This window comes from Schistocerca americana, chromosome 5 (assembly GCF_021461395.2).
Source record: "Schistocerca americana isolate TAMUIC-IGC-003095 chromosome 5, iqSchAmer2.1, whole genome shotgun sequence".
Classification (NCBI taxonomy): domain Eukaryota; kingdom Metazoa; phylum Arthropoda; class Insecta; order Orthoptera; family Acrididae; genus Schistocerca; species Schistocerca americana.
In genome coordinates this window covers 365,371,247-365,393,781 of record NC_060123.1, presented here as the reverse complement: position 1 = coordinate 365,393,781, position 22,535 = coordinate 365,371,247, and positions in this window count along the sequence as shown.

Below are 22,535 nucleotides of genomic sequence, written 5' to 3'. Positions count from 1 at the left end.
AGAAGAACGGAAGCTCTTAGGGTATGGATATGTAATGCGAATGACAGATGACGTGTGGCCAAAGAAGACCTTGATATACCATCCTCACCGTAGAAAGAGAGGTGGAAGACTGAAGGATGGCAGGTTAAATGGGGTAAAGATGGCCATGAAAGAAAAAAGAGAAATAGAAGAAGACAAAGAAATACAGGAAGACAGAAACCGATGGCGACAGATTTGAGGGATGTGGCGACAGCTATAGAAACCCCATAGGAACTACTTCCTTGTTGGAAAATTTGTATGTCGTCACTCCAAGGACAACCTTTGGGATTTTGGCTTTTATTGCTGATACCACTTTTCATCTCTGATGCTGATGGTGTTCAGAAAACTCTCACCTCCAGCCTCTTATTGGTCCACCAACAAGTCGTGGCAAATTTCGATTCGATGGTTCTTTTTTCTTTTTTAAAAAAGAATCTGCAAGGTCCAGCTCATACAAACTTAGCGACAGTTGATGTTGTAAGATATTGTCTCAGGTATTATAGTCGACATTCATCTGTATACACAATTCCTTGGTCTTAATTCGCCGCTTATCACCGATGAGTTAATCGAAACGCTGCTTGTGATGAAGTATGGCAACTGAACAGAGTCGACCAGAGCGCACCCTTTCCACCACTATAGAAACGCAGTAGCCACCGCCGCGCGTTGCTAAAGTCTACTGTATCGTATCCACACACCTTTAGCAAGCGCCTGCAGATTTAAATTGGCGCAATTTTCTCGGCGCGAGGAATTCAACGACACATCTGTTTTATATGCACCTCGATGGCAGCTACCACTCTGGAACGCTTCTCTGCTTCCGCCAACTGTCGCAGAACAACGATATGAAAAGAATGTTAGCAGGGAGATAAAAAAATTATAACTGTCGTACTCATAACATGGCTCGGCCACTCAAGTCAACATAAAAAGCAGGATACGTTAGTTTCGGAATGATCCTCGTATTTGTTCCGTATGGGAAATCTATCTTTCATTTACAAAAGTTGCTCTCATCTATTGCACTACATTATATGTTCTTGCCAAGATAAGACGACGAAACGTTTTGACAATTGTTCGTCTTCGTGAGACCTTAAGCATGGTACAGAGTTATCCTTTATCACTTCTCTTCAGAAGTTACGTTAGTGAGTATTCATATACATCACCTTTGTTTACAAACAGTGTCACTAATCTTCATATTCATTTCCCAACATTACATGTTAGTTTGTACAACGACCCACTTTATCATCCCATTATCACGTTCGATTAACTGTAATGAGCCAGTGTACAGCCTTCCTTTCAGGCTGGTCCATATCATCTTCCCTTCAACCAGGACCATAATAATGTAATTAGTTTTTACGTACTTGTAGCGTTTAACGTAGGCTAGGTATAGCAACTGTTGACATGTACAGTTTACTTTTACCTCTCACAGTAAGAAAGTGAAGATGACTAATATTCTGTATCATTTATATGCTTAGAAAACTCAGTTCACATCTTAACGAATTAATAAGATTACCTTACGTTTGTTTTGTACTATTCCTACAGTGATTTGTTATGAATTCATACGCTTTTCGTTGCTCATTTATTTCTAAAAATGTTTGCTTATATTCCTCAGCAACAATGTGGCGAATATTTCTCACATGCCATTTCATTTCAGCAACGTTTAATTGGACATATTAACAATCGGTGTTGAGAATACAATTACATTTGATACCATCAGTACCAATTGTTTTTTGTAGCCTTATTTTTACAGTCAAAATATATTTTATGCTCTTGGTAGAAACTCAAAATAAACCATCTTGAGCCCGTAATTTAAACGTAAGAAATTCATTTCGAAATAACAAATACAGAATCTCTGTCACGACTTAAATTGTGAAATTCGTTCAGAAATTACATATAAATGATCTCTGTTCCCTCTTAACCCCCAAAAATTACCACTAATTAAATGCCATCTTGGAGTCTTTTTCTGGCGTGAAACAGCTTTCAAGTAGGAGATTTCGAACGAGTCATCAAGTCTGATTTCACTTCCTAACTGATGTAATGTCTGAGTGTACAGCTACATCCGTATATGATGCCCCAGTTTGCAGCGGCAACAGGATTATGCCACACCAACCATGTTTCTCTTTTGGTCATCTTTCTCAGTGTTTTAAATATTCTCTGTGTTATTGGAAGCAGAAACCATATGTTCGACGTATCAGTTAAGTAATTCATCTGCCAGTATCAAGTCGAAGTGAGACCTTAATGTACTTCGAAAACTATAGCATATACACAGTGTGCTTCAAATGAACCAACAAACTCTGATGTGTGATTAGCTGCTAGGTAGTACCGTCATGTCTGTGACTAGTGTAGCAATATTTTTAAAATATTGCTTCTCTTACATATAGAAAAAAGTATTGGTTCCTCGATTGCCAAAAATTTGAATATTGTACAGAATGCATTTAATAAAACTGATTTTTTATACTATGAGTGTTTTATTTTCCCTACTTCTATCGACTACAGATTAATGAATTTTCGCAACCACCATAATACACCATTAACGACAGAAAAATCGATTCGTATTGCAACGTATGTGGTGCAAAGATCTATAGATTCAGTAGAGTTTGTTCTTCGAGAGAAACCTTCGCAAGAGCATTTTGTGTGATTCCAAATATACTAATCAATTTAAAGGAAAGAGCTGTAATGTGTGGTTAAATTCCTTGAAAATAAATGTTAACTGCATACTCAATTGTTGGTGGAGCAATAATACAATAAACAGTACCAGTAATCATTGTAGATTATGGTGGAGAATGTGTAACGTTCGATTGATTATTTTATCTAATATGGACTTCCACTTTCTGATACGCACACTACCAAAAAACTGCCGCCCAGCAGGGTCACTTTCTGACAGAACAGAATAGGTGCTCTGATAGAACCTTTATACTCCTTAGAAAACCAGTTCGAGTGTGAAAATTTCAAATGAAGTTCACCGATTCGCCCTGGAAAAGAGACAGGTAAGCTGTTACAGGTTATAGGCTATTTCTCAAATTTAGCACTGCACAACTCCTAAATATCTAATAGAAACTGCAGACTGAGTGGGTGTAAGGACACAGATGTAAGAATTCAGTGGAGATTCGAGACCAAATGTGCACCAAAATTACCTTGAAAAGTTCAAGAGTTTTAGCAGGTTGTCTACATATGGGGGCAATCTTGTCAGTGACATTATCATCCTTATTAGAGACAAGCTACACACCCTTTCGCCTTCCCTCCGTCCGTCCCCCCCCCCATTCACCCCTCTCTTCCCCCATTATCCAGTCATAGTGCAGTATAACAAATGAAAGAAATAAAAAAAAATCAAGATGGTGGGAATACCTCAATTGTGCTGGTGAGAAGTTAACAACCGACTCCCCCTTATCTCCCCTCCCAATATCTTCCACAATCACAGCAAAGTATGAAAACTGAAAGACCCAATCAAAAAATTCAGGAGGCAGAAATATACCAGTTGCGATAGTGAGAAATTAAAAACACCCTCCCTATCTCCTTGCCCCCCTGATCACCAGTCATCACAGTGAAGTATTAAAAATAAGTTAATCGCTGTCAAATTATAGCTGCCTCTATATTTAGATCAACCTTGTTTTATTTAGTGTGAGTTCTGATTAAGAAATGACTTCAGACACTTTGAGACTAAGGTGCTGTTTACAGTTTTAGGGAAGTTGTTGAATATTTCATCGATATTTTCCTCATTTTCAAGACCATCATCCTAAGAAACACAAAAGTACGAGAGTTGTTAAACAATTAGCACCGATATCCCACATTAAACAATTAGCATAGTGTGATGGTTTTAGGAAATACGCCAATATCACATCTTAAACAACTAGAACGCTACAACAAATACGTACCAAGTCTAGAAGGAATTCACTCCTGCGCTATTAGTGTGTCAAAAGACAATGACATCATTATAAGGTCCTCTTACAGGGAAACGTCACTATCTAGACCTCATATTTTAAGGAGAAAAAAACACATGTGAAAAACGTCAGCGCTAGCAAGCGATGCCGCTAGAAAATTTGGGACATTATTCTCACAGCACGCAGTTTTGACCCTGTGAAAGAACAGCTTTCATATTTTTGTGCAGCCTGGTTGTTTGCCACTCAGTCCATCCCACTACCACTGCCTAATGCCTGGGTGCGAAGTCCTGTACAGCGGAGTAACAAGAAGCGCCTTCCTATTTGCGAGATGTTGGAGGTGAGGGAATAGGACAAATCCAACCAATGTTATGTCGTCACATCATCTTCACTATCATGAGCATCGAAGGTAGTCTCTCCCATCGAAGCTTTGCGATAATCCAGTAGGTCTTCGGTTTCCTTGAAACCGATCTTTGCCGAGGATTGTAGTAGGGCTTCATATGGAGGAAATGGACGACGTCTGCAGTTTTTTTCTTTATGAAGGATCATTATCCTCGACTTCATATGTCACACCCGACGAAATATGAAAGACACGACACAGCCAAAAGTAGAACTTTAGTAACAAAAGTAGAACTTTAGTGCTGCTTTTCCCACAGGTGTAAAAATCCATACCAAATCTCCCAAGCTCACTGAGAGGTGCCTGGCCTTGTAGGGCTTCTGTCGTTATATTTCTTACAGCAGCTCACAGAATGTCCAACGAATCGGTTGAAACCTACGTCTAATTATATCTAGAGTCTTCACGATTCCCAGATGACCAGATGTTGGAGCGTCGTGGAAATACACTAGAGTAGCTCGCTCATTTCTGCCCCATTGGGCCACGGTTCCTCTAATACAGTGTTCCATTTATTGGTTGGGATTCTCCTTTGTCCTTACTTCCTTCTTCAAGGCTTCTACGGTTTTCAGCAGTGTCAGATGTATCGTCCGTTCAGCAGCAATGTCATTTAATACAGCAGTAACTGAGATTTCATTCGTGCTGCTGTTTTCTGCCAAAGAATTGCTTGAAAGGCAGTCGGCGTCCTTGAGTTTGTGTCCACTTTGGTATTGCTGAAGCCTCAGTGCCCATCTCGCCAGTCAGCCCGGCAGATCCGTCATGCTACTCAGTCAGCATAGAGAATGGTGGTCTATCACAATGGTGAATTGCCAAATAAATACGATTGGAACTTGTTGCTCGCCCAAACCACTGCAAGTCACTCTTACCTGGTTGCAGAGTAGTTCGTATTGGACTTGGAGAGTAATGTGAAAGCATAAGCTATCATATTTTAAGCACCTTCCTGAATCTGCACTAGAACTGTTACAGTCCCATAACAGCTAGTGTCGGTGCGAAGTTCTGTCTCAGCGTTCTCGTCATATGTCGCTAGGAATGGAAAAGATGTTAGCACATCCTTAAGATGCACCAGGAAAATTTGGCGTCTCCCTCTAGTATTTCTTGCAAGGCATGTGCCTTGCTACGGAAGTCTTTGATGAGACGCTGGTAGATATGACCAGTTTCAGACAAAACCTCTCACATCACAAATGTGCTCCATAGCTGGAAAATCTATGACCGCTCTTATTTCTCTGCATCTGGACAAACTCCACCGCTACTGACTAGGTGCACCAAAATTTCTGTTTTTTTGGGTGACGAAGACGCACTTTTCTGGATTCAGGTGGAGGCCTGCACTCTAAATACACTTCAACGCAGTTGTCAGTTCCATACCTGCCAGTGGAGTTCTCTCTGCATTCTCGTCATATGACACTAACAAGGGAATGGCCTAAGACACGGCCAACCGATTCGGCTCAAATTTGGCAGGTCGCTTGTGTACAACCTAAAACGAAGGAATCTAAGATATTTTGGGTCAACACCCCCGCGGTTTTGAGAAAATCACCCCTATATCTTATTATGAGCAATCGACTCAAAATTGGCGGGATCGATAGATAATTGTAAATAGAGCATTTTTCATCATCAGGTATGAAGTCCGAAAACGCATACTTTTCCAGAAATCGAAGTAAGAAACTTTTACACCTAAGCTTCTGTATTCACATGGCAAACGCTTCTCGCCGACGGTACCGATAGCGCTACGGCCAAGGTAACTGGCTGGGAATCGGAGAACCCGGGTTCGAATCTCGAAGAAACCTAGTATATGTTCTTCTTTTCGTTTTTATTTTTCCATATCTCAATTGCTAGGGATAGGAGGGTTAATAAGGTAAGTAAATCAATAAGGAATGATAATAATAAGGTAGGCAAATAACCCTTCCATCCCTATCAATTGAGATATGGAAAAATACAAATGAAGAGAATAACATCCGCTAGGTTTCTTCGAGATTCTAACCCGGGTTTTCCGATTCCCAGACAGTCACGTATTTCTTTTTCTTTTTTCTTCATTTTGTTCGTTGTTGATCGTTGGATTTGGTCGTTGCGGAAGTCACATGACACCCGTTCAGGTTCGTTTGTTGATCCTTCCACTTAGTTTTTTTTTTTTTTTTTTTTTGTTACAGAGGCCAACCAGCTCTCTGAGCGAACACACTGAGCTACCGTGCCGGCTTTACCTTGGCCGTAGCGCTATCGGTGCTGTCGGCGATAAGCGTTTGCCATGTGGGTACAGAAGCGGCAGTTGTAAAAGTTTCTTTCCTCGATTTCTGGGAAAGTTTGCGTTTGCGGACCCCATACCTGATGATGAAAAACGCTCTATTTACAATTATCTATCGATCCCTCCAATTTTAAGTCGATTGATCGTCATAACCTTCAGGGGTGATTTTCTCAAAACCGTGGGGGTTTTGACCCAAAATGTCTTAGAGTCTTTCGTTTTAGGTTTTACAGAAGCGACCTGCCAAATTAGAGCCGAATCGGTTGGCCGTGTCTGAGGCCTTCCCCTTGTAAGACTGGAAAAGATGTTACCACATCCTTAAAATGTACCAGAAAAATGTCTTCGACAAAACGATCCACATAGCAATGGCATCTCATCAGCTTAAGGGGTCAATGCAGGTTGTCCATCATATGTTCAAAGATGGCTGGGGCGGTAAACAGTCCAAAGGGCGAAACTTTAAACTTACAGGGGCCATCAGCCGTTATGGACGCAGTCTTTTCCAGTCGGTCTCACTGACTTTCATTTTCCTGCATGTCCACAGCTGAGGAATACTTTACTTCTTCCGAGTAGTCTAGAGTGTCATCAACGAGTGGCAAATGGTTAGACATCTTTCTTCGAGGTTTTGTTCCGTGGTTGGTAGCTGAAGAAGAAATGCCATGTGCTGTCCCTCACAAGGATCGCAGGGGAGTGTCATGTACTTTCTGAAAGTTCAGTCGTGTAATCTTGGAGCACCTTCTCAAATTCCTCCTGGGTTTTCTGTCACTCAGGAGGTGACACTATATGAGCAGTCGTTTGTTCATGGCTGGTCTCCACTGTTGATATGGTGTTATACCATGGGCCAAATGGTCTGTCTTTTCTCCACTCCTGATTTGAAATCACTCAAAAGTTGACGCAGAATGGGTATCACTCGCCGAAATGGTTCCTTGACCATGCCAGATCCTATTGGCAGTTAGATAGTAGCTTCCTCCCCTATTTTGCATGTAGTGGTAGCGGAGTTCGTTGCTGACACGAAGCTGCCCTACCCGAAGTGGTTCAGTTATCACTGAGCAAATACCTTTAAGGATGAGTTGTGGTTGCTCATGACAGTTACTGATTTAAAGTTCTTTTTGACCACCTACAATGCTTATGAACGCCGCTGGCATGTAGATTTCTTTTGTGAACCTGAGTAGCCTTCTACAATCGATAAAAGCTTCACAGTTTAACAAAGCTTCTCATCTGCGCCAATGTGATTACTCTTCTATTCACAATAAAGTGCTTGGTAGAGGGTTCAATGAACACCTTCAAGCTGTCTCTCTACCGTTCCACTCTCGAACGGCGCGCATGAAAAACGAACACTAACATTTTTGTGTGCGAGCCCTGATTTCTCTTATTTTATCGTGATGATCATTTCTCTCTATGTAAGTGAGTGCCAACAGAATGTTTTCGCAATTGGAAGAGAAAACTGGTGATTGAAATTTCATGAGAAGATTCCGTCGCAACGAAAAACGGCATTGTTTTAATGACTGCCACTCCAATTCACGTATCATGTCTGTGGCACTATCTCCCCTATTTCGCGATAATACACAACGAGGCGCCCTTCTTTGTACTTTTTCGATGTCATCCGTCAGTCCCACCTGATGTGGATCCCACACCGCACAGCAATACTCCAGAATAGGGCGGACAAGCGTTGTGTTAGCAGTCTCTGTAGTACAACTGTTGCATCTTCTTAGTGTTCTGCCAATGAATCGCAGTCTTTGGTTTGCTGTACCCACAGCATTATCTATGTGATCGTTCCAATTTAGGTTATTTGTAATTATAATCCCTAAGCACTGAGCTGAATTTAGAGACTTCAGATTTGTGTGACTTAACGCGTAATCGAAATTTAGTGGATTTCTTTTAGTACTCATGTGAATAACTTCACACTTTTCTTTATTCATGGTCAATTGCCACTTTTCGCATCATCTCGATTGATAACTGGAACTAGTCTTCCTGCTGATGGCGAGATAACAACGTCTTCATTGGCAAAAACAGCCCATAGCAATCTTTGTTACGCGTGGTTATTGGAATAGCTTCATCAGTCTGGGGCTCTGATCTTGTACAGTCTATGACTGCTTGTGATGCCTGCAAGAAGTCGTATCCGAGAATAACATTTTGACTACATTCTGTTAACATGGCAAATTAGAAGGGTTGTGTTCCGTTACTGACCTTTATCTTGCAATACATATCCCTATCAGCTGGACGTACTTCCGATTAGCGACTTTCAGCACAATCGCTGTCATATCACAGACCATAGTCTTCTTTAACTGACGATATAAGCATCCGAAAATACAGAAGAGGAATCCCATGAGTCGACCAACACCTTGACAGGTTTAGCCACTGATGATGGTATTCATGAGGTTTCCTCACATCTTGGAGACCATCATTAATGGAGAATACTCATCTGTGGCGGCCTCACCTTGCTTAGTTTTCTACATCTACATCTACATCTACATTTATACTCCGCAAGCCACCCAACGGTGTGTGGTGGAGGGCACTTTACGTGCCACTGTCATTACCTTCCTTTCCTGTTCCAGTCGCGTAGGGTTCGCGGGAAGAACGACTGCGGGAAAGCCTCCGTGCGCGCTCGAATCTCTCTAATTTTACATTCGTGATCTCCTCGGGATGTATAAGTAGGGGGAAGCAATATATTCCTGATCCAGAAACGCACCCTCTCGAAATCTGGACAGCAAGCTACACCGCGATGCAGAGCGCCTCTCTTGCAGAGTGTGCCACTTGAGTTTACTAAACATCTCCGTAACGCTATCACACTTACCAAATGACCCTGTGACGAAACGCGCCGCTCTTCTTTGGATCTTCTCTATCTCCTCTGTCAACCCGATCTGGTATGGATCCCACACTGATGAGCAATACTCAAGTATAGGTCGAACGAGTGTTTTGTAAGCCATCTCCTTTCTTGATGGACTGAAGTCGACGGCAGACGAGAAATTCTTCCGGTGTAATAGTCATCGAACATTCATCTTCTCTCTCAGCAGTAGAGTACAGCATTTCCAGATCATCCACAGTGAAAACATACCACTGTTATGCTCTCCATCCTCCAAATGTCCCTTTTTCTGTGTGCATTGTACTTGGCATAGAAGTTGGTTGCACGTGATGTTGCTCAAATGCTGGGTTGTTGTTTGGTGGTTATGGCATAAGTCTGACTTGACTGTGTCCATTCTTCATGATTCCTTTGACTAGTGGCAGAGATTGGTGCAAAAGATCGTACATTTCATTCTCAACATTCTGTATTACCTCCTGGCATATGATGTCGACTTCCAGAGTATGTAGGCGAGGAAGGCTCTGGGACAGAGTGCATTATTGCCAGATTTCTGATGTTATCATCAATGATGGCACTGATTATATCATGCACTGTTGCCAAGTTTTTGACAAATTCTAATTTCTCTATGTATAAAATGCCAGGAAATTCAAACTTCTGTGCGAAATTCAAAAAGAGCCTCGTTGTGCTAGTGTGTTATCCCCAGTCCCGTGACGTCGCTGTGGAAATTTTAATTGGTGGATAGTTCAAAAGTCCAAGCTGGCACATTCTCATTCTGGAATACAATATGGCTGATCTAAAATATGCAGATAAAGTACATTGTTGCCACATTTATGGCCTGAGATATAGGATATTGGTTTCGTTAGTATTAATTGGCAGGAAATTAAAAAATACAAGATGGTGCACTGTCATACTGGGATTCAAGTTGGCTGACCCGGATCATTTCTGCAGGGTCTATGATGTCAGATTCCAAGATACTGATCTTAGATGTCTGATCTGTAATTGTGGCACAGGCTGTATGACATTAGATTTCCTGGGTTTTCTCCACTGAGACAAAGGATGTTTGTGTTCCCCTACAGGTCCAAGCCTGTGGTTCTAGAACAAACGGGAAGTTTAACCCCTCCTTGTACTGGTTCTAGGACAAAAGGTGCTTCTTCCTCCTTCAGGTCCAGATCTGACAGTTAGACAAAGGATGTCAGTTAGCCGACTTGTTTAACATGTTTACCCTAGCTACTGTTCACTCAGAGATGTATTGGTACTAATAGAATTCCAGCATATCGCTACTCCTAAGGCCTGTTCCTCTATGTTTGGATCTTTCGACTTGTGCTGTGTTCATATCTTTTGCACCACACCAGGAGGAAAAGGGCACACAGGACTGCCACCTGCAAAACCCCCTCCATCTCGCACTACCCCTCCTATCTGAAGGGCTTACTTGCCAGGGAGGCTATCGTACCATCACCCAACATAGCTGACCCAGGGCAGGCAGCAGCTTCTCTGGCTGCTGCCAGCTTGGACACAGAACTGGCAGTAAGTGCATCTGATGATTAAGTGTAAGTGTTCTTACTTCAACACTATTTTAAGGAAGTGTAAATGCATCCCTGCTTATAGAAAGGGCGCATGCAATGCAGATGTTCTGCCTATTGTAAGACGTTAAATACTTTATGAAGATGTGTGCATGTGCCTACAGTAAAAAAAATTAAATGTAAAAGAGTCTATTCTTATAAATGCAGATGTAAATACACAATTTAAACAATTATATATACATATGACAGGGTAGAATGGAAGAAAACAAATTACTACAGCTTAATAAACTAGATTTATTTGTTCATCAAAATAGACATGTAATAATATGTTTCTTCCTTACAAAAACTATGTCCCACATGTTGTACTACTTCACTTTTCACAAAACAATTAATTGCATGGGACTTCGCCTGTCATGCTGTGTGTAGTTGTCCACTACTTGTTCATAGTCACTTCCATGCTCATATTGAAGACATGCAAAATTATGTCACCTGTACTGGCCGAGTGCCATAGAAGTCATATACAGAGCAAATTTTATGAAAAGGATTTTTCAGAGATGCTATATCCCAGAACAAAGATGTTTTAATTACAGCAAGAAACGTAACTAATATTAAACTTCAGCAATCTGTAATGGCTGTTAGTTCTAAAGCACCAGGTGCATTGTCTGAACATCTTGTGACTATGAAGGCTATAAATGTACTAAGTCTCTTTGATGTAGCAACAACAGAACTGTAAAGTCTCTCTGACACAGCAAATGCATGAACTACTACAGCTATCAGCCCAACATCTTAACTGTTAAGTCTCATGGTATAAGCATATGATGGAATAAAACAGATTACAACTCGTCAAACAAAAATATTATTTATTATCATGAATTTTGATACAATGTTTATATATTCTTAATACACATTTTGTGCTTCATGAACTGTGGAAAATAAATTACTGTCATTAGAAAAAAAAAGTCTTTCTCTTTTTTTCTGTACCAGTCCTATTCATCACATTCCAATGATATCCAAAAACCTATTTCTAATATGCTTTAAATTCAGCGCATATTTAATGTGAGGAGGAGGCCGCGGACACAGTAAAACGGCGAAAACGGAAGACGTTACAACTCGGGGCCACCAGTGAGGAGGAAGTTCGGGTCGGTTACACCAAATAACACTCCCATTTTACAGTAGTTCATTTATTCACCTCTTTACACAAGCAAGGCTTACACAGAACTAACATGGCGATTTCGCCCAAAGATAATCTTAGTTTAGTTCGAAGACGATACTCAGATCGATGCTGGTGTTGACCTCATCGGCGCCACAAATGCAAAACAAATGGAGCACTAAGATTGAAGAGCACCATCTGTAAGATCTGCTTGTATGGAATTTCTGTTCATAGGAGGAATACTAGCAGATTGAAGTATAGCGCGCGCACACACACACACACACACACACACACACACACACACACACACACACACACCTATTAACACATTTAATTTCCCACCCCACTTTGAACATCATGTTCCAATAGATACTTGATAATATTGAAGAGGGTTTCAACAAGAACCCGGCCGTTACAGCTTTCACTATGACGTTCTGCAAGCTCTCTTTCCTGGCTAAGGATGGTGTGTCAGAGAATTTGTTCATACATAATCAAAACGATAATAGCGAGATATCACAGGGCATCTCAAATGCTGAGTGGTTTGATGATTTTATACTGAATTCAATACAGACCTGGCTCTCTGGATTCCATCAAAGAGATTTGAGTAAAGCTCTCTGTAGAGTTCTGTATTCAGACTTTCACATACTTGTGTATGATCCAGTATATCGAGGGTCCTTACATATACATTTTCCAAAGGGTATAGCTGATAAATAAGCGATTGTTAACGTGCAAAATAAAGGCCAGTACTGCTTTATGTGTACACTTCTGGCTTGCAAAGGAATTGTAAGAAAGAAGCATATTTACACATACCATGTGAGTATTAGTGGACATTATATGCATGATCGTATTAGGAGATCGGTAAACCTGAAAGGCAGAACCCACATACATCTAATCACAAATATAGTGCAAGGGAAGGCAAGTCAGATAACGGTGTTGTTACACACACGATCATTGGACCCCTTTAGTTTTCCAAAGTCGCTGGTCGGCCTGCAAAAAATGCGGTTTTGTTGTCAGTCTTCATGTGTGAGAAACAGTACACTGCTGGATAAAACGCATATCCTGCTTTCTCTCCTCCCATAATGGTAAATAGCTTTTTTTGTCCTAGGTACGTGAACTCTTTTCAAATGAGTGAGCTGTTGGCGAAGCATCAGATGGGTTGCTCTACCAAGGACCTGGTATGTGTCATAAAGCCTACTGAGGAGAGTAACTTCGAGAACCAATTTCATATACTGTAGCGATTTGTGATGCTACCAATGTGGCGCAGGGGTTAGCGCTGCCGTTTGGAATACTGTAGCTCGCATTTTCAAACTCGACAAACAGCAACTATTTATTGTTTAGTAATTATCGTTTCTGGAAGGTTCTGTAAATATGTTTGTAATGTTTGTATATATTGGTATGTTCTATGTTTGTATAAACTGCAACAGTCTGGGATACTCGATATTTGTTTTCAATTATCAGCAGTCTCTGCCCAGGAATTCAGTCTGTTTTGGCTGTACTTCGGTATTGGTAATAAACAAGCTTTCAGTGTGAAGTGCTACACTTTGCTGTTGACAGATGAGGACTTGATTGTGGTTTCGACTTGTGGAGACGCTGGATACTTGAATACATCTACATCACCGTAATTCCAAATACACACCATAAGAGCCATCACCTACACAGACAGGAACCAGAATACCAACAGTATATGGTTCCTAAAATGAGTATATTTAGACGACAGATGGATTCCAATACAGCAGTAAGTCAACTGCATGTCAAATCTCCGTCAGTGTTTTCTGAACACACTGGTCAGGACCCAATGAAACGGATGGAAGGATTAGAACGAGTTGCCAAATACAACAGGTGGGGCGCCATGATGTGTTTGGCAAATACGTAGTTTTACCTGGTGGGCGCTGAAAATGTTCCAAACTTGGTAAAACTTAATATTTGCTATATGGTTTTCTGAGGTTAACAAGTATTTTAATAAGGGGATGTGAGTTATCTGAGAGAATGCATACTTTCTGCATCTGCGTTCCGTTGTTGTAGGAAGTAGGCAGCGTAGTAAGACATAACTTATGCGTTTAATGCAGTTTTTGTATCTCATTAAGTTCGTAGTAAAGTGATAACATAAAAAAGTAAGAACGCAACAAAGGGCACAGCCCAGTAGTGGTCTGAGAATAACAAAGAGAAGCTCAATAGCTGGGACAGATTCTAGGTCGAACTGAAGAAAATGTCTGGTGACAATTAACAGCAAGTCCATTTACGAGAACACGATAGGTGCCACAGCCCTATTCCCCAGAAACTATGCTCAGTGGAAAAGGGGTGGAAATAAAGGAACGCCTGTCTCGGTTTATCCGTAGATACTCTACTGTTTCTGAGACGTATTTTCCAGGCACTTCATGTGCCTTTCAGCGCGCTATCTCTTCTTACAAAGTTGTGGCACAGTGTTTAGCGTAGTGGTTTCTTGATTTTGCAGCTCGTGTTCTAAATCCGATTATTGTTTTTGTTTTTGTTTTTCATTTATGTAGCCATACGTGTAAATGATTACTACTCGAATGTTTTTCACTGTATATTAATATAACGTTGTCATTATTCGAATACTAATTGTATGTCAGATGAATGAATTTAAAAAAAGGAATGAGACAATTATTTGAAATTATTTTCGGTGAGATTCCTGCGCCGTTGTGCAATGCTCGTGATGTTCGGAATATCTGTGTTTCAATTGTCTCTAAGATCTGTATCACCAAATCTTCCTCAAGAGTAAACATATGAATAAAAAATCAGAATTAATGTAAGAAGTCGGATGGGACTGAAATACCAGAACATGAGAATTTAAACCATACACACATAGATTATATAGTAAACGTTTGACACTTATTCTGAAATCCAGCTGTCATTTTGCAATTAATATAACGTCCTCGTATCCCATAATTTGATAAGAAGCATTCACGTAGTAACCTCCTATTGAAATTGGTAAATAAATAAAAAATAAAAAAATAAAGGAAATTTAAAAAGTAATCGGATTTAGAACACTGATTGCAAAATTAAGAAGCTGCAACGCTAACCACTAAACCACGATTTCGTCTGGGAAGTCTATGCGATAAAAGGCAGATAAAGTACCTCAAAAATACCTCAAGATATTGACCATCCTTTTTTCAGAAACTGACAACTATCTATGGATAAGCTGAGAAACGTGATCGCTTATTTTGACTGTTCTTTCACTGAGCGACGCTACTGGGAAATCGGGTACTGGCGCATGCCGTGTTCTCCTCGTTAGTGGAAGAACAACTGTAGAACAGGGTTCAACGTCATCTGGAAGCGACACAGTTCTGTATAGAGAATGTTGTAGCCCTTGCTACATCATGAATTCGAATGACAGAAGCCGACATAATTTCACACCTCATGGGAGGAATCACAGAAGACATGTACCAAGTTCTTCTGGTAACAGATGTCACAAGGGTAGAGGAATTCATCAGGCAGTGCCAGCGAACCAAAGAAATGCAACAGAAAAAGAGTCAGAGGAAAGAGATGTGACCGACTGCCTAATGTGGTCCCTATTTCAGCTGTGGAAGGCAACCATGGGTTTGCCTCTCTCATACATCACACAATCAGAGAAGAGACAGAGCAAAGTATGCCAGTCGGAAAGTTTGGACTACATACAAAAGACACAGCAGCCATGAATAGTAGGTAAGTAGGGCGAGTTCTGGGACAGAGAACAGTGTTGCCAGATCTCCAATTACATCATAGATGATGCCATGTGGTGTTACCAGATATCCAACAAACGCCAATCGCCCTATGTATAAAATGATGAGAAATTTAAAAAAAATAGTTCGAAAATCAAAAAGAATCAATTGAGCTCGTGGGTTTTCCCCTAGCCCTATTGCATCACTGAAGAAGTAGGACTGTTGTCCTAAGTATAATTTGTTGGGGAATTCAGAGATCCAAGATGGCGCCTTGTTGCGCTGGAATAGCTCCATATTTAGCAGTTATATACAACCGCTCGCTCACAGAAAGATCCACAACTAAAGACTGGAAAATTGCTCAAGTGACACCAGTACCCACAAAGTGGAGTAGGAATAATCCGTTGCATTACAGGCCCATATCACTAACATCGATTTGCAGTAGGGGTTTGGAACATATACTGTATTCGAACATTATGAAGTACCTCGAAGAAAACGATTTATTGACACATATCAGCATGGATGCAGAATACAGGGTGATTCAAAAAGAATACCACAACTTTAAAAATGTGTATTTAATGAAAGAAACATAATATAACCTTTTGTTATACATCATTACAAAGAGTATTTAAAAAGGTTTTTTTTCACTCAAAAACAAGTTCAGAGATGTTCAATATGGCCCCCTCCAGACACTCGAGCAATATCAACCCGATACTCCAACTCGTTCCACACTCTCTGTAGCATATCAGGCGTAACAGTTTGGATAACTGCTGTTATTTCCCGTTTCAAATCATCAATGGCGGCTGGGAGAGGCAGCCGAAACACCATATCCTTAACATACCCCCATAAGAAAAAATCGCAGGGGGTAAGATCAGGGCTTCTTGGAGGCCAGTGATGAAGTGCTCTGTCACGGGCTGCCTGGTGGCCGATCCATCGCCTCGGGTAGTTGACATTCAGGTAGTTACGGACAGATAAGTGCCAATAACTAACCTTTTTCGTAGGACTCTCCATACAGTTGATTGTGGAATTTGCAGCTCTCTGCTAGCTCTGCGAGTCGATTTTCCTGGGCTGCGAACAAATGCTTGCTGGATGCGTGCTACATTTTCATCACTCGTTCTCGGCCGTCCAGAACTTTTCCCTTTGCACGAACACCCATTCTCTGTAAACTGTTTATACCAACGTTTAATACACCACCCATCAGGAGGTTTAACACCATACTTCGTTCGAAATGCACGCTGAACAACTGTCGTCGATTCACTTCTGCCGTAGTCAATAACACAAAAAGCTTTCTGTTGAGCGGTCGCCATCTTAGCATCAACTGACGCTGACGCCTAGTCAACAGCGCCTCAAGCGAACAAATGTACAACTAAATGAAACTTTATAGCTCCCTTAATTCGCCGACAGATAGTGCTTAGCTCTGTCTTTTGTCGTTGCAGAGTTTTAAATTCCTAAAGTTGTGGTATTCTTTTTGAATCACCCTGTATATCGTTCTTGCGAAACACAACTAGCTCTTTACACTCATGAAGTAATGAGTGCTATCGACAGGGAATGTCAAATTGATTCCATAATTTTAGGTTTCTAGAAGGCTTTCGACACTGTTCCTCACAAGCGTCTTCTAATCAAACTGCATTCTATGGAATATCGCCTCAGTTGTGCAACTGGATTCGTGATTTCCTGTCAGAAAGATCACAGTTCGCAGTAATAGATATAAAGTCATCGAGTAAAACAGAAGCAATACCCAGAGTTCCCTAAGCAATTATTGTAGATCAATATTAACGATATAGGAGACAATCTTAGTAGCCGTCTTAGATTGTTTGCAGATGAGGCTGTCATTTACCGTCTTGTAAAGACATCAGATGATCAAACCGAATTGCAAAATGATTTAGATAAGATACCTGCATGGTGCAAAAAGTGGCAACTGCCCTTGAATGAAGAAAAGTGTGAAGCTATTCGCGTGAGTACTAAAAGAAATCCACTAAGTTTCGATTACATGATAAGTCACACAAATCTGAAGGCTCTAAATTCAACTAAATGTTTAGGGATTACAATTACAAATAACCTAAATTGGAACGATCACATATATAATGTTGTGGTTAGAGCAAACCAAAGACTGTGATTCATTGGCAGTACACTTAGAAGGTGCAACAGTTGTACTAAAGAGACTGCTTACACCATGCTTGTCCGCCCTATTCTGGAGTATTGCTGTGCGGTGTGGGATCCGCATCAGGTGGGACTGACAGATGACATCGAAAAAATACAAAGAAGGGTGGCTAGTTTTGTACTATTGCGAAATAGGGAAGATAGTGCCACACACATGATATGTAAATTGGAGTGGGAATCATTAAAACAAGGCGTTTTTCGTTGCGATGGGATCTTCTCATGAAATTTCAGTCACCAGTTTTCTCCTCTGGTTGCGAAAACATTCTGTTGACACCCACCTATATGGGGAGAAATGATCATCACGATACAATAAGAGGAATGGGGGCTCGCACAGAAAAATTTAAGTCCTCATTTTTCCCTCACGCCATTCGAGAGTGGAACAGTAGAGAGACAGCTTGAAGGTGGTTCATTGAACCCTCTGCCAGGCGCTTTATTGTGAATAGCAGAGTAGTCACGCAGATGTAGATGTAGATGAATCCAATATGGCTGACCTATAATACGAGGACAGAGTGAATGGTTGCCAGATTTCCCCCCGAGACAAAGAATGTTTGTTTTCTTAGTATAAATTAGAATTTGCAGGAAATTGAAACATTCGAGATGGCACATTGTCATACTGGAATCCAAGATGGCTGACCTGGAATACTAGTGCAGGCTCTATAACATAAGAATCCAAGACGCAAGATGGCGATCCGAAATGTCTGACCTGTAATATTGGCACAGGTTCTATGATGTCAGAAACCAAGATGGTTATCTGAGATGTTCTACCTGGAATACTGGTACGGTTTCTATGGCGTCAAATTTCTTGGGTTTTCTGCCCCTGAGACAAAGAACGTTTGTTTTCCTCTACAGGCCAAGTCTGTGGTTCTGGAACAAAGAGCAAGGTCTACCCCCTCCCCCCTTGTACCAGTTCTAGGACAAAATGTGTTTGTTCCCTCTGCAAGCCCAGGCCTGTCTGTTACACAAAGGATGCCAATCTGCTAACCGTAATGAGCATGTTTCCCCAACCTACTATCCATTTCAGAGGCACTGGCTACTTCAATTTCCCTAAGCTTGGATCTTTCCACTTGTATTATGTTCATATCTTTAACACCACACCGAAAGGGATAAGACCCTCCATCCTGCGGCCCCCATAACTCCCCCACATCGCAAACTCCATCCATCCCACACTTCAGCCCATGAGCTTAAGCACTGGGAAGCAGGGCCAGGCCACTGTACCATCAGACGTCGTGGCTGTCCCAGGCCAGGCAGCAGCTGCTCTGGCCACCACCAACTCAAAGGAATAGTTGCTGCTAAGTGCGCCTTATGTTCGGGTGTAGGTATTACATGCTTTTAATGAAATGTAAATCTGTCTCTGCTTATAGAAAGTGTGTGTGCACTGCAGGTGTCTCTACCTACTGTAAAACATTTAATACTATATGCAGATGTGTATGTCTGCCTGCAGTAAAAAAATAAGTGTAAATTTATCCAAGCTTAAAGAAACACATATGCAGTTCAGATAAAACTGCACATTGTAAACAATTATGCATACATATGACAGGACAGAATGAAAGAAAACAAATGACTAGCATTTATTAAAGTAGATTTATTTGTTCATTAGAATAGTTTCCTGATAATGTTTGTTTCTTGTTGCACTCTTTAACAGCTTGGAATACTCACAGCACAGTTGACACACATACATTTTAATTACATATGACATGAAATAATTACTTACAACTTCCCTGTCCAACAGCTTGGAATAGTCGTAGCACAGCTGAAAGACTTACACATTCTAGCTGCAGCTGATATGAGATATGTATTTACAGTTCACCTATGGGAAACAGCACTAAATTCATTCAAACATTCATGTACTGGTTTCCTATTCTCTCATTAACCATAGCCGGACTAATGTAATGTTGGCACAGTTGTATGTAAGCCAGAAGCAGAGCGTCACTTCTCCTTATCTCATTAACAACAAAAGCACAAATATAACCTCACATAGTTCCATAAAAAATCTTCAAGCACAACTGGCTACTTCTAAACAAATACACTCCATAAAGTATACCCAATAAATATGAACACTTCAACACATCTCAACCAATACATCATAGTTTCTCTGTTCTGTTCACACACAGGTAGGCAACATGAAGACATCACTGCCAATATCATAGCTGTTCATTCACTGTACACCCTTTGCCATACTCTACAAAACTAACTGTTCCCCAGGATTTTATCATTTCACACTACATTCCACACTTAGCTTAATATATTTTCGATATGGGTCATAAAATGTTTCACACACAGACTGAATTGCAGGAATATTTATCATATCTCACAAATGTACGAAAATCTCACAAAGTTAGCCCAGAAATAGAAAGGTGTATGTCTCATGTTCTCAGTTCAATATAATCAGACAAGTGTAATATGTGTTATGACATAAATAAACAATAAATGTTCAAGTAAATGCTTAACATGTGAAAGGTTATGCAAGCCTTCCGATTTTTAAGTGCATAACGTTTCTACCTCTATCGCATTTTCATGTGGGATTCGTTTGATCCTATATGGTCCTCTGTACAACAGGAAGAATTTTTTGGTTTATGAATTACCCTAGCTAGAGATGTGATGTGCTCTGATTAGTACCTTGTGTCCTACTTCAATCTTTTTTATTCTAGCTTTAGCATTGTGGAATTGTTGACGTTTTTCTGCTGTGTCCTTAATGTAACAGCCATTTCAGTAACATCCTTGTGTCTTAATTTTCTCACATGAGGAAACTGTACTAGTTCCCTTATTTTATCAGGGCGTTCCTTGTTTTTAAGACCAAATTGGGTGAGAAAGACGCAAAGTCATGAGGTAAATCATTTAATATAGTTCGAAATAGGAAATGTATGGGTCCCAGTTCTTATGTTGTTTATGGCTGTACAATCGACAGAGCTTATTAATCTCTCTGACAACGCTCTCAGATGGATTTGAGTGAGGCGAAAGTAAAGATATAAACACTGGTGGGATTCTGTGAGCCTTTATTGCGTTTACCATATTTTGGAACGGAATTGTACTCCATTATCTGAGATCACTTTAAGGAAATCCTTGTGAAAACTTGTGACACTGTCCTCGCCATGGCTTTATGTAAAAGTGTTAAAGTTACGAATTTTGAAGGAAACTTCACTGCTACAAAGATGCATGTATATCCATTTCTTGATCTGACTGGGGGTCAACTGCTGCAAAATCTTTAAGCTTGGACGGTATACTCGGAAATAAGGTTCAGAGTAAGATAAGGTGGAAAGTTTGGATTTTTGACATAGCTTGAAAGCCGCTAAAACTTTGCGTATTCTCTTCTCCATATTGTTGAAATAGCGCGACATCTTTAATTTCTTAAAGCATTTTTGTTGTCCACAATAAGCGTGACAGTGGTGGATGTGCCAGATCAACTCGTTGATAAAATCCTCAGGAATACAGACTACCCAGTTTGTACCATTTACAGTGCTATATATAGATAGAATGCCATTTCTGACTAAATAATAATGACGAATTGCAATATTTTCCGTATTGTGCCATTTTTTGATTATGTCACTCCAAATAATGTCTTTCAGTTGTTCTGTACTAAGTGATGCAATGATCCTGTGATGAAATTTTCAAATGCTTCCTTTCTCAAATATAAGAGACTGAAGTTGGTATCTAAAGTGTTCTCCAAATTTTCTTTAAGGCCAATAGGTGATCGAGAAAGTATTTCAGCAATAAAGTTTCCTTTTCCTGGCATGCAAATAATGCTAAAGTTATACTCTGGAAGCGTCAACGCCCAATGACACAAACGCTCGTCATGCTTAGAATTCAAAGTAAATGCCATCAACTTTTTAGGTTTATGTATCGACGAAAATTTAGAGTGGAAACCCCAGATCCTCTATCTCACACACATGGGCTCTGTTTAATCTATTGTAAGTGTAATTAGTATCATGTACAGTAGGCAGTGTAGCAGAATTGTCTATTTTGTTCACAACCACATTACTGTTATCTACAGCATCACCTTCTGAGGCTACAATAAAACAAACTTGGAAACTATATTCAGTACACAAAAATGTGCTGTTAGAATATTTTCCAATTCAAGGTTAATACCACCAAAACATTTATTTCAACTGCTCGATATTCCACGCCTGCCATGTCTCTATACACCAAAAAGCGTAAATACTATAAAAAAGGACGTTTACATTTCCAAAATTAATTCACTTTTTATATTCTTAGAATGCAAAATGTGCGAAGGCGGCCAATACCTTAGAACAGAAACAAAGAAATATTCAGGAAACTAGATTGTACTACAAACTCTCAAAACATATAACAGGAATAAAATTTGTCATCATTTAAGGAACCAATACTCAATTTCTTTTAACAAACAACTGCTGTTATAGAGTAAACGAAAACTTGCAATAAACGTGTTGCATAAAATAATTACACTGCTCCTCCTCCTCCTCCTCCTACTACTACTACAATACTACTATTACTAATTGGTAATCTTTATTTCATACTGAAGCACTTTTTAACCAGTAACTACTCAGAATGAAAAATGTTCCTGTCATAACACAAAAGAGCAAATATGTCCTGGGCAAAGTTACAGATGTTAAAGAAGGGAACTGGCTTTTTGACTCATGAGGGCATCTTCAAAGGCACTTTAGTCGAAACATCTTGACATATTCACGCTCTTTTACTTGTTGGTATTGGTATCCATGTCATGTAACATAAAGCATCATGTCAAGTAAAGCAATATGATACATGATGTCATGTTGTT